General features: G+C 42.2%; 1 protein-coding gene across 1 annotated transcript in view; it reads left to right on the forward strand.

The window, feature by feature from the left end:
* The first annotated feature begins 17 nt into the window (after positions 1–17).
* Positions 18–13,124, forward strand: part of KCNB2 (potassium voltage-gated channel subfamily B member 2) — a 189,160-nt gene continuing 176,053 nt past the window's right edge. Inside the window, exon 1 of the mRNA XM_042035810.1 lies at positions 18–377. The gene's annotated coding sequence lies outside the window, so the exon portion shown is untranslated. The remainder of the gene's footprint in view (positions 378–13,124) is intronic.

The following is a 13,124-nucleotide window of genomic DNA, read 5'->3' on the forward strand; positions in this document are numbered from 1 at the left end:
CCCACCACCCCGCCGGGGATTACAGCGGGGCGAGGGCAGCGAGAGCTCGACTCTTATCCCCCGCTCGCCCCCCCCCCTCCGCCCGACACCCCAGCCGCTCGCCGCGCGGCTGCTCCGGCGGCTTTTCATCTCCGGGGTAGGAGGGAGATGCCTTTGCCTTGGTTTTTCCACCCCCAGCCCTCTCCGTGCCGGGGGGGGCGGTGATGTGGAACCGGGAATGTAGAGGAAAACCCTCCCCGGGAAGGAGCGACCAAAACAAATCTCTCGCCGTGGCTTTGGCGGCCGCGCAGTGCCCGGGGAAGCCCGAGCAGCCCTTGCCAGCGCCGGGGAATCCCTCCTGCAGCCCCCGGCGGCGCCCCGGGCGCCCGCGGAGCAAGGTAAGCGGGAGGGCATCCCTCTTCCGCCGAGGGCTGCCTTTTGCTTTTATTTGTGTTTATTTGAGAGCCCAGGTCATCCCCAGCTCCCGCCCTGATGGGACTGTCAAGGAAGGCGAGAGCTGCCTGCTGGCCGCGGAGCGCCCGGGCCGGCCGGGAGCGCGGCGCTCCCGCGGGGAGCCCCGGGGTGCCCCGGGCGCTGCGCAGCGGCGGCCCCGGCGCGGGGAGCGCCCCTGGGGAGGGGGCATGATCGGCGGGGCGGGACGGACACGGGGTGTCCTCCGCGGCTGCCTGGATCGGTCTGAGGGAGGATAATACAACCCTCACCCTGGAGCGCTTTGGAAACCGTTGTATTTTTGTTCCTTCAGAGCTGCTAAAGGGAGGGAGGGAATGACATTTCGTAGTATTCTACCTCCTGCCGTGGGTGAGCTCTACCGATAAAGGCTCGTCATTTGTTTCCGATGCTCTAACAGCGCTTGTGGAAACCTGATGATACAAAATCTCAGCCTTCTCGGTAGCTGTCGTTGGAATTACCCCATCTACCCGGGGACTGAAAAATCCCCTCTACAGAAGAAAATGTAGCATTGTGGTAGTCTAAAATATACTGCCATATAGGCTTTCTGTAGGTAGGTAGCATGCTGGTCCCTGGATTAAAAAACATAAATGTTTTTATGAATAGGCATGTTCATTGGCTACATGGTTTCTACAAACCATTCAGTGTGTTTCTTCTATCAGAATTTCACTGCCTGGGTGAAGGTAGACCTTTGTTTATACCCTATGTATGTACTGTCCATATTTATAGTAGGGTTTGGACTTCATTCAATTTAAGTTACATAATGATTAAGATACAATAGGCAGTATATATACATTTTCTTTGACATTTTAGTTCACTGCAGGTAAGACTGACTCTAGCAGTACTGCCAAAATTGTCACTTTTTCCATCTTTGTGTAAGAAAGGAAGTGTCCATAGCATCAGGTGGAGACAACACTCCTTAGCAAATACATAGTCATCAAGACCTTGCTATTAAAAGGACACCTAAGTGAAGGCTTTCAGTGACCCCATCCTGTAGCTCTGAGGAGGTGCCAGGATTGGTTTAGAAGAGGAAGAATAGCAGCAAGACTGGGCAGGCTTGGGGGGGGAAATCCTGTCTGGTGATGTTTTGCGTTAAAAACACCTAGAGTTTGAGTTTGCTCAGCTGGCGAGTCTGTCCAAGTTAGAGCAGAGCTAGCACCACGCCTTAGAGTCTGGGCAAGGTCTGCAAAACTGAACATGCCACCAAACCTGGCACGCGATCTTCCATGGAGTTTTAGTAGAAACTTTCAGGGGAGCAGGGTCAGTGAGTACATGCCACTTGTGAGATTTGTTTGTTCTCTGATCACTGAGATGTGCTAGCAAAACTCTGGAAGTCTTTCCCAGAGAGATGAGGTGCAATACAGAAAAAATAGTTTGTTTCTGGTTCTTAAAAGCTCTGTCTATTCTGTTCAAACAACTGATAAATCTGATACAACTGATAAACTCTCTCTTCGTTCAGGCTTAGTGGAACTTACAGCTGGCTTGTTATAATTTTTTTTCCCCAAAGAATGCTTCTGCAGGCAGCTCTCACCACAGCATCCGAATTGCTCTTGCCTCCTTTCTCAGCTGGACGCTGTCTCTGGAGCTCAGCAGGTTGCCCTCACTCAGACATATGCAGACAGTAAAACATCTTCAGCTGGAGATGAGGGAGAGGTGCTGTTTGGAGCAGCACGCTTCAGCCTGAACATTTCCATTCGCTTCAGCATTTTGAGATGTCCCATTGCCTCAACGTTGCCATATCGCATATATTTATTAATACTCAGCCTTTTTTCTTTCTAAGTGAAAGTTAATTGGCAAATTCTGGCTTGCCATTCGAAGCAAGGCGAGAGGTCAAGGTGTGCAATAGCTTTCTTGCCAACATTTGGGATTTTGCCAGATGGTTTGCTACTGTCACTTTTAGAAAAGAATCTTGATCTTATGTGACTTCCTTGAGCTTCACATAACTACATGTGCAAGTAAAATGTATTCCATGATGCTACTGTATTTAAAGCTACCTGCTGAAGGATATTTCAGCCAGTGTTTTACTCCGTCTGTTGTTGTTATATAAACAGCACGTTGGGCAGGGTCTGTCTGGTCTCAGCTCAGAGGAGGAATGCAAGCTGAGATATCTGATGAAGGGAGCAGTGACTGGAAGTATGTCAGTGCAGTGGGATTCCACTGCAGACCACCCTGATGGTGTCTGCTCTACCTGAATACAGACCTGCTGCTCCCCACAGGCAGAGCTGGGAGCCAGAAAGGGAAGCACTTAAAGTTGTAAGCCACTTCAGCTTCATCAGAGTAGACATACATGCAGTCTAAAAATGAATTTTTGGATGTTTTCAGGGTTCACTTCTATTAATTCGTCATGTTATTGCATAATGTCTTCTGACCCAGCAATGCTCACAGCTCTTGGAACTAAGCAATGATTGCCTCTGAAAGGACTTTACGTGTTTGTCTGTTATTGCTATAGTAAGTTTTATCATTTTTAGGAATAAGATTTTTTTTACCTAATTGTTGTCTGAATATTATAAACATGTATGCATGATAAAAAACAGGCTGTAGTTTACTTTGTTGAGTTTTGCTGCTTTTAGTCTTACCAGGACTTACCAGGATATGAGCACCTTAAGAGAAAATATTTTTGATTTCCTATCTGTAGTGGGCATCTTCTTCTTGTGGTTATTGCTGGAGTAGTAGCACTGGGTATTTGATTTCTTGGATTTTATAATAAATCTTTGGAACATGTTGTTTTAACTCACATTTTAGTAGGGAGAAATGTGTGTTTACTTTGTAACAAGAATATTAACTTCAAACCAAAATAAACTTTCCAATATTAAATTGTGGAGATAATTTAAGATGTGCAACAGTGCTCTGTGGGATAATGTGAAAATAAATTGCTTAGGGCATTTCAGAGTAGATTTAATCCTATTGTAATTGTAGATTTTTGTGCAATCCCATAGCTTCCTATGTTTTTTTAATCTATAATTTTCTGGCTATATGGAAAAGATATGGAAGGAATTTCATTATTTTGAATTTTTTCTTCACTATTATGCAATTAGAGGCATCATATTGCATGCTATAATAGATACATTGCTCAGTCATGCTCAAATTAAATCTAAGTAAAATGCATATATATGACTAAAGAAAGAAATTGAACGGAGAAGCTCAACAAAAGTGTTTATTGAACAGGACTCGGAGGTTTCTTATCTTGGTTACTGTACAATGTCAGTCCCAGTATAGCTTCCCATACCACTAAATACCATAAAAGCCTTAGAGAAAGTATGCATCAGTCAAGATATTAAAAATACATTAAGCTTAAACCTGCCTGTATTCGTCATAAAACCTGGGAGGACAGCAAAGGCTATTTTGCTTTTAGTCCGCCCCAGTGCTTGCTACAGCACATGCCGAAATTTCAGCGCAAGTTGCACATTGGCATCTTCCTGAGTTTTCACTTGTTTGCTGTGCAATAAATTCCTTCTTCCAAGTCTGGAGGGCTGGAGTTTCTTAAAGGATGAGTTTCTTAAAGGGTGTGTTTCTTAAACTACTTTTGTTCACCAGCATGAGAACATGATGATGTTAACTGCATAATCAGAAAACAAAGAATGTTATTTTGAACACACTTCTTCGTGGACTATGGTATGAACAATAGGGAAACAATAAAAAAAAAGTCTCAGGCCACTAAAATCAGTGGGGTTTTTAATTTATTTGTTTCTAATGCAGGAAATCTATATTTAGCCATAATGATAGATCAGCTGCGACTCAGGTGTCTGGCTTCTATACATCCCTATTCCTCCTCTGGATAACTATAAAGAGTAGTCAGTAGCATCACTGATGGCACCAGCAAGAGAGTCAGAACAACAATCTATTAGCTAATAAATAATATATGTAATGCTGGCATAATGCAGCTCTGAGCATTTAGGAATAAGCTGTGATAAACAGCACTTGAACTCTTTACAAGGAACAGTGGCAATTGACCAATTTACCTCTCATAGTACCATGCCAGGGGAGCACAGGACGCTGTAAAATTGTGTGAGGGCATTTACAGTCCAAGCCAAGGCAGAGGGGCTGAACAGCTCTTACCACAGCACTAGCACGTGATGCAGAAGCCCCTAGGTTTGTCAGTGCTTCTCCTTAGGAAATCAGACTTGCTATTGCAGGGTGTTTTTCATGCTGCCATCATATTCAGGTACTAGTTTGTTAGGAAATAAGCGTCAGCCCTTTAGGTAAAACCACGTTACAAGGAAATGAATGCAAAGCTGTGCTGGTAATTAAGTGAACAAAGCTCTCAAACGTAATCTTCTTTGATGACACTGGAGATGAGCTTCTCCCCCTGATTGCCTAACAAGTTAAGAAATAGAAATCAGTTATGGCAGTACAGTCCAAATACAGAATAAATTTGCCTCAGAGCATTAATAAGGCAGTTCATAAAATAATATTTCAGAGTACGCCATCAATAGTTAACTTATAGAAAATTAGCTGTATTTTCAATATAGAGATTAAAATTACAGTCAAATGTGAGAACTCAAAATGAAGCCATAATGCTTCTTTTTACAAAATTTTCAATTGTGTCATTTGCCATCTTAAGGTATGAGGATTTGGTTTACCTGCAAGGTTGTTGACCTCATCTCACATGGATGTACTCTCAGATGACAGAATAATCCTGCTATAATTTATAGCTATACATTCAGTATAAATGTGCATATACCAGAGACATTTTTGAGCAGAAAGTGCTGGCAAGCTGCAGAAGCTAGAAGAATCCCACTAATGTATTTAAGCAGACTCAAAACAGTGAATAGGCTTAATTAGCCTTGAAATCACACAACTATGAATGACAGTATTGTACGTGCTTTTCCAGTGGTTGGTGAGATTAGTAGCACACAGAGTCGCTCTACCTTGACAGGAGTGCCATCTATAAGGTTTTGCTTTCTGGAATATTTCCATCTCATGCTTTCTTCATTCTTATTATTGTTGACATAGAGCAAACCTCTTAAATGGGTATGCTTTATACTTGAATTTATTCTCAGGACTAGCCTGGCTACTGATAGTCACTTTAGTCCCTATTTAGGCATGTCACTAAAGTAGCACTAGCAGTGCTGTGTATCTTCTGCTACTTCTGAACTAAAGAAGGGATGAGATTGTTTATAGATAACCTAGGCAGAAGCAAAAATATCTTGCTTTTGCTCAGTAACCTTATGGTTAGGGTACTGATGGAGAAAAATTGAGCTTTTAGGCGATTCGTAGATTAACATGATGCAAATAAATATTTCACGTCTTGTGATCCAAGATTACCACCCGCCAAAGGACTGGTCACACCCCTCAGTTACAGACTCATTCGTGTCTGTTGTCTTCCAAGTATAGGCTGCCTCATTTTTGCTCAGTAGGAATGAGGATGATCTCCATCACTGCAGCCATCCTGGGGATTACTGATAGCAGCAGGAGCCTGGAAGATATAAACCACAAGTTTGAATCACCAGGGATGAATGTGATCCTTCAGTGAATGTTTAATGACCAAGCAGTGACATCAAAGTGGAACCAAGGCCACCACCTCAAGGTGTATTTGAAAAGAGTAGACCTTGTTCAGTTCTTTTGAAGGACTATTTTATGTACCTCTTGTAAGAGGAGGTTTCCAGGCTTAGAATATCGTGTGGGTGGGTTGTGTCCCTTTTGATCCTGCTTACAGGATCCTGGGCCTGGATGGGAGTTAAGAGCATCTTCTTGACTGTGAAGTATCGTGTTGATCCTTCCTTAGAGGTTCCCACACCCTTCTTTGAACTTGGGACTTGTCTGTTTAATATTAGAAACCCTGAACTAATGGCTCTGATGAAGCACATTTTTTAAGAGGATGCTGTGGCTTTTAAAAATACATTTTGGCTTGATAGAAGTAAATAAATTAATTTATAGTGGCAGTTTTATAAAAGTGTTCCTTTTAGCCTGTCTTGATTTCAGAATTATAGTAACAGTAGCATAGGGCTGTGCATGATAGTGAGTCCTCACTTTTTTTTATTGTCAGGTCAATTTGAGGGTCAAAAAATATCAATACTCCTGGTATCAGGTAGGACTAAAAGGCAGCGTAGCTTCTTGTCTACAGTGTTAAACTGGAGTTCCTAAGAACAGCTTTCTCTTACTGACCCCCAGACCAACAGTATCTTTGTGCAGTATGTGGAACCAAAACAGATAAGGTCAGGAAGCAAAGTTTTCTGCTTTCTGGGTGCCTGCTTTTCTCAGATTGGCAAAATTAGACATTGGATTGTCCTAGGCCCTGCACAGCAGTTTGTAGTGGTCATTCAGGATGTTTTTCAAAGGCATTCCATAGTTGAAGACATCAAAATGTTGAAGGGTTAGATTCTTCAGAAACAAGATTAGACAGAAATTTGTCTTAATTTTTAATGATAAAAGCTTTTTGTAAGGACTTGCTGATGCTGTGACCTCAGGGACATTTCCAGCTATGTACAAAGGCACTTGCCAAAAATTGAGCCACCCAAAAACCAAGGCCTTGATTCATTCCTTCATTCCTTCGGGGCTTCTGTAAAGCACCAGCAAAAGGAATCTGAGCTAGGATCCTAATGGATTGAGACAAACATCTCTTGAGTAAATTTCCCCCTTTCAAACTGTATTCTTTGGCCATGTCTATTCCTGCCTGTTGTCCAGATAGGTCTAGGCCTACCATTTACCTTGGTTGAATTAGGGAACAGACCAATTATAAATGGTTGAAAATGAAATTTTTGACAGAAGCAGCAATTGAACAGAAATGTTTTCATTTCCAAAGAAGTCACCTAAGAATACAACTGTTCTTTCCTTAATTGTAGATTTGGGATGGTGGCATTGCATGTTTTTCTTTGTTAGAAAACTCAACATTATACCAGGATTCTGGCCAAAATGCAATATCCAGAATTTTGGGTGCAGTTTATTTCAAAAAGAAACTTTCTTTTCAGGGGTAAAATCTGATTCTTTTGTAAGATTTGCCTCATTGCTTCAGACATCATTCTCTATGTATATAGGATAATATTATATGTTGAGTAATATTTCCCTGCCTAGAAACCTAGAATCATCATTCAGTACTACACTGTGCAAGCTTTTCTTCAGGAGAACAAAAAGACATCTGTGGAGTTCTTCACTGCTTTCAGATACTTGGCAGCACTGTTATTGGTAGGGAGCAGTGGAAGATTGAAGGGTTGGAGAAGCTAACATATTTAAAATAACCCTAAAACTAATTGCTTTAGAACAACTGGTTACACTAGTGCCTCCTCATAGAAAAAAATGATGTGTTAATAATCTCCTCCATCATCTTAATGCACTGCAATGCAATTAGGAGATTATGAAGTAGTGGACAAATAAATTGCAATTCAAAGCTCTAATTTATTAATATTAATATACTTACTATTATTAGTATATGTATACGTAACATCTGTAGACTCTCAAAGAATTCTTGGAAGCACCAATCCAACTTGTGGATCCAGAGTGCTAGCTGGGATATAAATATGTAGTCTGGTTTAGACCTGACATGAGGACCTTGCATAATCACATTTCTGTAATATCTCATTGTTTGACATTAAAGAAAATGATCTGCTATTCGGCCTTGTACTTCTCTATGACAGCTCATCTCCTCAGAAGTTTCCAGGGGAGGCTAAATAAGAAGTGAAAGACAATATCTTTGGCAAAAGCAATAACAGCCCTTAGCAACCAATTGTAAACATGAATAGTAAAGTGCAGACATGATCAACAATTACTTCCTAAACAAGAGATGTTTCAACCTGCAATGGAAATGGAAAGGTTTTTTTAAACTGAGCAGGAACGCATCAGGATTTTTTTTAAGGATCATATAGCCACACTTGTCACAAGCACCAACAGCAGAGCTGCTAGTAACGAAAGACAGAGAACCGGAGCTGAGCTGGAATAAAGTCTGGTGGGGATCTTGGTTCAGCACTGGATGGGCTACAAAGCCGTGTTCAGTACTCTCTTGAGACCTCAGTGCAGGCTGAGGGGGTGATACAATCCCAGTGCTCAGATCCAGACTTGTGAAGAGGTACTTCTCAAAAAGACCACTTGAGTCCTAAATTCCATGAGTCTTGAAGTAAAGTTACCCTGAATGCTCTCAAGAGCGTTCAGCTTTTAGTAAAGCAGTCTGCGTCACCTGTAGTGTGTCTAGAGCCCACCCACGTGGCTTTACCTTGTGTAGGAGCTTCAGTAAGTGATTACAAGTGCTATTGGGGTAGTTAGAAAACTCAGATAAGCCAAAACTGCCAAGCTTGTGTGACTGCAAGACTTTAAAAACGTTTTATCAGTTATACTTTCCCTCTTTTTCTGTCTTCTGTCACCTTACCTATTTCTGTCTGGGTTTTCTTATCCAAGGCTCTTAGGAAATATATAGAGTCTCAGAGTCTGCTGCTCCTTAGTGAAGTTCAGCTCATCCATCTAAAAGACACTTCTGTGCTCAAGATGGTGAGAACAGCGAGTTAGCAGACAGACTGATTTAGTTGATCTGAAAAGTTCGTCTATAAAAGGCCTCATCTTTTTTGAGTGTTTCCTGCAGATCCACAAGACTTTGTGTAGCCAAATTTTAAATTTTCACATACCAGAAATAAATAATCTGTGAGGTCTTTTATGAAATAGAAATAATCATCATTTCAGACCAGTTAGCCAACAGCCCCAAGAGCTGATTTTGCAGGATTTGCTCTCAAAGATTTGGAAGATCTTACTTCTCATAAAGCAACCCGTCTCTAGCTGTTAGCAGAGCTCTCAAGGCAACAGGTGGGATTTGGTATTAGTTCATGGAAAGACTCAGCTCTCCAGTAATGGCTCTGACCATGGCTGTAGTCTGGCAAGAGCCAACCATTGCTCACAGAGAAGCTGTCTTACAGGGAAGACAGGCTAAGGCTCCATCTTTTCCCCCTCAGACCACGTTGCTTCAAGTGGTTTCACCCACTGAACCCTCTGAGGACTCAAGCCGAGAGCTGGCATCAGTAGTTTGAATAATCAAAGCTCAGCTACTTCTCTCCTGTGCATGCATGAATGTATTCTCAGATATGAATCTGAGACATACAAAGGATGCTCAGGAATACTTTGACATGTTTCCTGACACCTCCTGAATTTAGCTTGCCAATCCTTAACTATATGAGATGTGACTTCTGTAAAGGTGGGAAATGGAAATAACGAACAACTCATTTGAGAGGGATGCTTTTATGCAGAGTTTTAGCTAGCACCTCAGCCATCTTTTTAAAAACTGAAATTAAGGGAAACTTCTAGTAAAAGATCCCACAGCACACCATTAAGAAACTGCAGGTTTTCATATTTTGGAACAAAGAGGAGACATTTGAGAGCTAATGCTCAGAGAGCTCTCTACGGCAGCAGAGAGATTATAGCAAAGCACATGCTGAAAGAAAAGAGTCATACAATCAAATAAGCTGGCAAAAATCTGTGTGCTGAGTAAAAATGTGTTGGTTTGTCACAACTAAGTTGCTTCATCTTTTCTTGGCTCACTTGCTGGATCCCAGGTGGTAGGCTGTAGGAGTCAGATGTTGAAGTGGGCGCAGGCTTTCCAGGGCTCTTTAAAATCACAGAGTATCTCCAGTTCTCCAGACAGAAGGGACAATAAGGATCTTCAAATTCAACTCCATGCTCCTCGCAGGGTTACCTAAAACTAAAAACTAAACCATATGACTAAAAACATTGACCAGACACTCCTTGACCTCTGAAAGGCTTGGTGTCATGACCACTTCCCTGGAGAGTCTGTTCTAGTGCTCAGCCATCCTCTGGGTGAATAACGTTTTCCTAATGTTCGTTCTGAATTTCCCCTGACATTACACTTACAAAACCTAAAGCTAGTTTTTCCTTAAAGTGTTACATATCTGCATTATATACGGCCTGACGCTCTGGTAAGTCAGTTTTAACAGCCAAACTAGTAAATGCAACAATTGTCTCCCCAGATTTTTCTTGATTTCAGTGAGCATTTTTGCATGTGAAGAAAACCAGCACATTGATCTTAGATTCTCCAGACCTGAAAAGAAAAATACTTTGAATGGGATCACTATTTAATAATCTGTTTAATGTTTAATAATTTCACAATCTCTCCTTTTTTAATCCAGAGCTTTCTCGAACTTTTAAAAAAGTAATTAAACATCAGTACATTTAGAACCAGACTTTTTTAAAAAACATTCAAGACACTTTCAGTAAACTGTGAAAAACTCCTCTATTTGTTTTCAAAGCAAGGAAATTAATTAATACAAATTTTTCTTGAAAACAACTTGACAAATTTTGACAAATAGATATCTTCTGACAAAAAAAGTTGAAGTTTGTCTATTAAAAGTCAGAAGAAAGCAAAATTGTTGCCTTTTCCTGGGGTCCTTATGATACAGCCTCTACTTAGGTACCATGTACTTTTTTTTTCACTGCTTTAAATGCTGTAAAGTGTGTTTATGTACTGAAACTTCCCCATCTTCTTTGGTGAAATTTGTATGGCAAAGATTGGGAGAGATGTTTATGACTAAGGCATGCAAGAGTGGCTTGGATGTGAATCCTTTTGGAAGAGAGGTCTTGCACATAGAAGGGACTGGCGTTGCTCAGGCCAGCTGGCACGGCGACCTCCCTGTATGCAGTTACACTCTCCTGGACTCCAAAGCAGGTGGCTGGAAACAAACCACTTCTTAGGGGCAGACCTTGAAGCATGTGGACTCTCCAGCCATCCTTGCAAACGACTTGGGAGAGTCCTAACTGTGCCGTGGCAGGCGATGCTCCGGCAACGTGACAGCACAGACAACTGGGTTCCTCAGCCTGAGAGTTTAATCTGCTCACGTAGGCATGCCCATTAAAAGTGCTGAAAATGCTGAGGACTCTGTAAAAAGCAGATATCTCAATCTGAGCAGCCAAAATTGTTGGATACCTCAGGCGTCTATGACCTTCATTTCTCCATTATAAAGCAGCGGTAATAATGGCCTCCTACTGAAGGGGATACCCTGGAAGCACTTGGGTAGGATAGGGAGAGCTCCCTGAGGGAAATCCAGCACTTTGCGTGTAATTTAGGCCTTGCAGCACAAAATGCTGAATAACATCAGAGGCCAAATGCTGAATGAGAAAGATGAAAAGACATGGTAAATAATTGCCTGTTCATGTAAAGAAGAAGGGATTGAGGGGGGGAATCACACCATTAACAGCTGCATGCCTGTGTTGAGGGGGAGGGCACTTAACCTTCCTTCTGGCCTTCCCTAGCTTTTTGAGTGGCAGTCTTTGAAGTTTTCACTTTTATTTAATGCAAAGAATTGGCTTTGAATTGAAGAGTTTTATGTAATACCACAGGTATTTTGCTACAAAGTAATTTTATTATTTCACGGGAAGAATGTAGGGTTTATCTAGATTTGCTCTTATATATGGGGGTAGAACTTGTGTTTTTCTCTACCAATTGCTAAGAGTACTGGTGAGCACCAGGCTGGCTTTGCCTACCTCCCAAGGGGTAGTTAGAGTTCTCACTAGCCCGTGGTGGACAAGGTGCATGGTGGCATTGCATACAGCCTAAAGGTTAAGGCAATAAGCTAAGCTGAAAAGTATTTTAAGCCTTCTCAGGAAAAAAAAATCTTCTGAGTTAGTTGCAGTAGCTAAAATCCAGAAAGGTAACTTAATGAATTGTAAAGGTAACCTCGATTGTATCATTTTGTTATAATGAAATATCTGGTGATTTTGTATTAAATTGATAATGTGGATTTTCCAGTTAGAAATGTTATATAGTAACATACAGATGATTTCCTTTTGTGACAAGGTAACCCACCTAGTTGATCAGGGGAAGCCAGTGCATGTAACCTTTTTAGATTTCAGTAAGGCTTTTGGTACCGTCTCTCACAGAATCCTTCTGGACAAAATGTCCAGCCCACAGCTGGATAAACACATCGTGGGATGGGTGAGTGCCTGGCTCATGGGTCAGGCACAAAGGGTTACAGTGAATGACATCAGGCTGGTGGCCTATCACTTGTGGGATTCTGAAGGGCTCCATCCTTGGCCCAGTCCTCTTCAACATCTTCATAAATTAATTGGGCGCAGGACTGGAAGGGATACTGAGAAAGTTGGCAGGTGATATGAAACTGGGAGGAGCTGTTGACTCCCTTGAGGGCAGGGAGGCCATGCAGAAAGACCTTGACAAATCACAGGGCTGGGCAATCACCAACCATATGAAGTGTAACAAGGACCAGTGCCCAGATTCTCCATCTGGAATGGGACAACTCTGGCTGGATGTGCAGACTGGGGTTGAGGTGGTGGAAGGCAGTGCCACAAAAAGGGACCTGGGGGTCCTGGTTGTTGGCAAACTGAGTATGAGTCAGCAGTGAGTATGAGGCAGCCAGGAGGGCCAAGTGTGTCCTGGGGTGCATCAGGCACAGCATCACCAGCCGGGCAAGGGAGGGGATTGTCCTGCCTGCTCTGCCCTGGGGCAGCCTCACCTCAAGTGCTGAGGGCGGCTTTCGGTGCCACAGTATAATAATGTGAAGCTATTGGAGAGTGCCCAAAGGAGAACTATGAAGATGGTAAAGGGACTCTGTGATTCTGAAAGCTGAGGCTATTGATTATGTTTTTGTTAAAGGCACAGTTAAAACCAAGCTTTTTAGCCAAGGTTTGAGGAAAACCTGCACAGGAACAAATTTTTCAAAAAATTATCATCAGGGAACAAAAGAAGGTAATGAAGAAGAAAAGAGGGTGGGAAGACAAGCACTTAGGAAGCAAAC

Source organism: Corvus kubaryi, unplaced genomic scaffold, assembly GCF_017639235.1.
Source record: "Corvus kubaryi isolate FWS band 111438036 unplaced genomic scaffold, C.kubaryi_AGA036_p1.0 37385, whole genome shotgun sequence".
Lineage (NCBI taxonomy): Eukaryota > Metazoa > Chordata > Aves > Passeriformes > Corvidae > Corvus > Corvus kubaryi.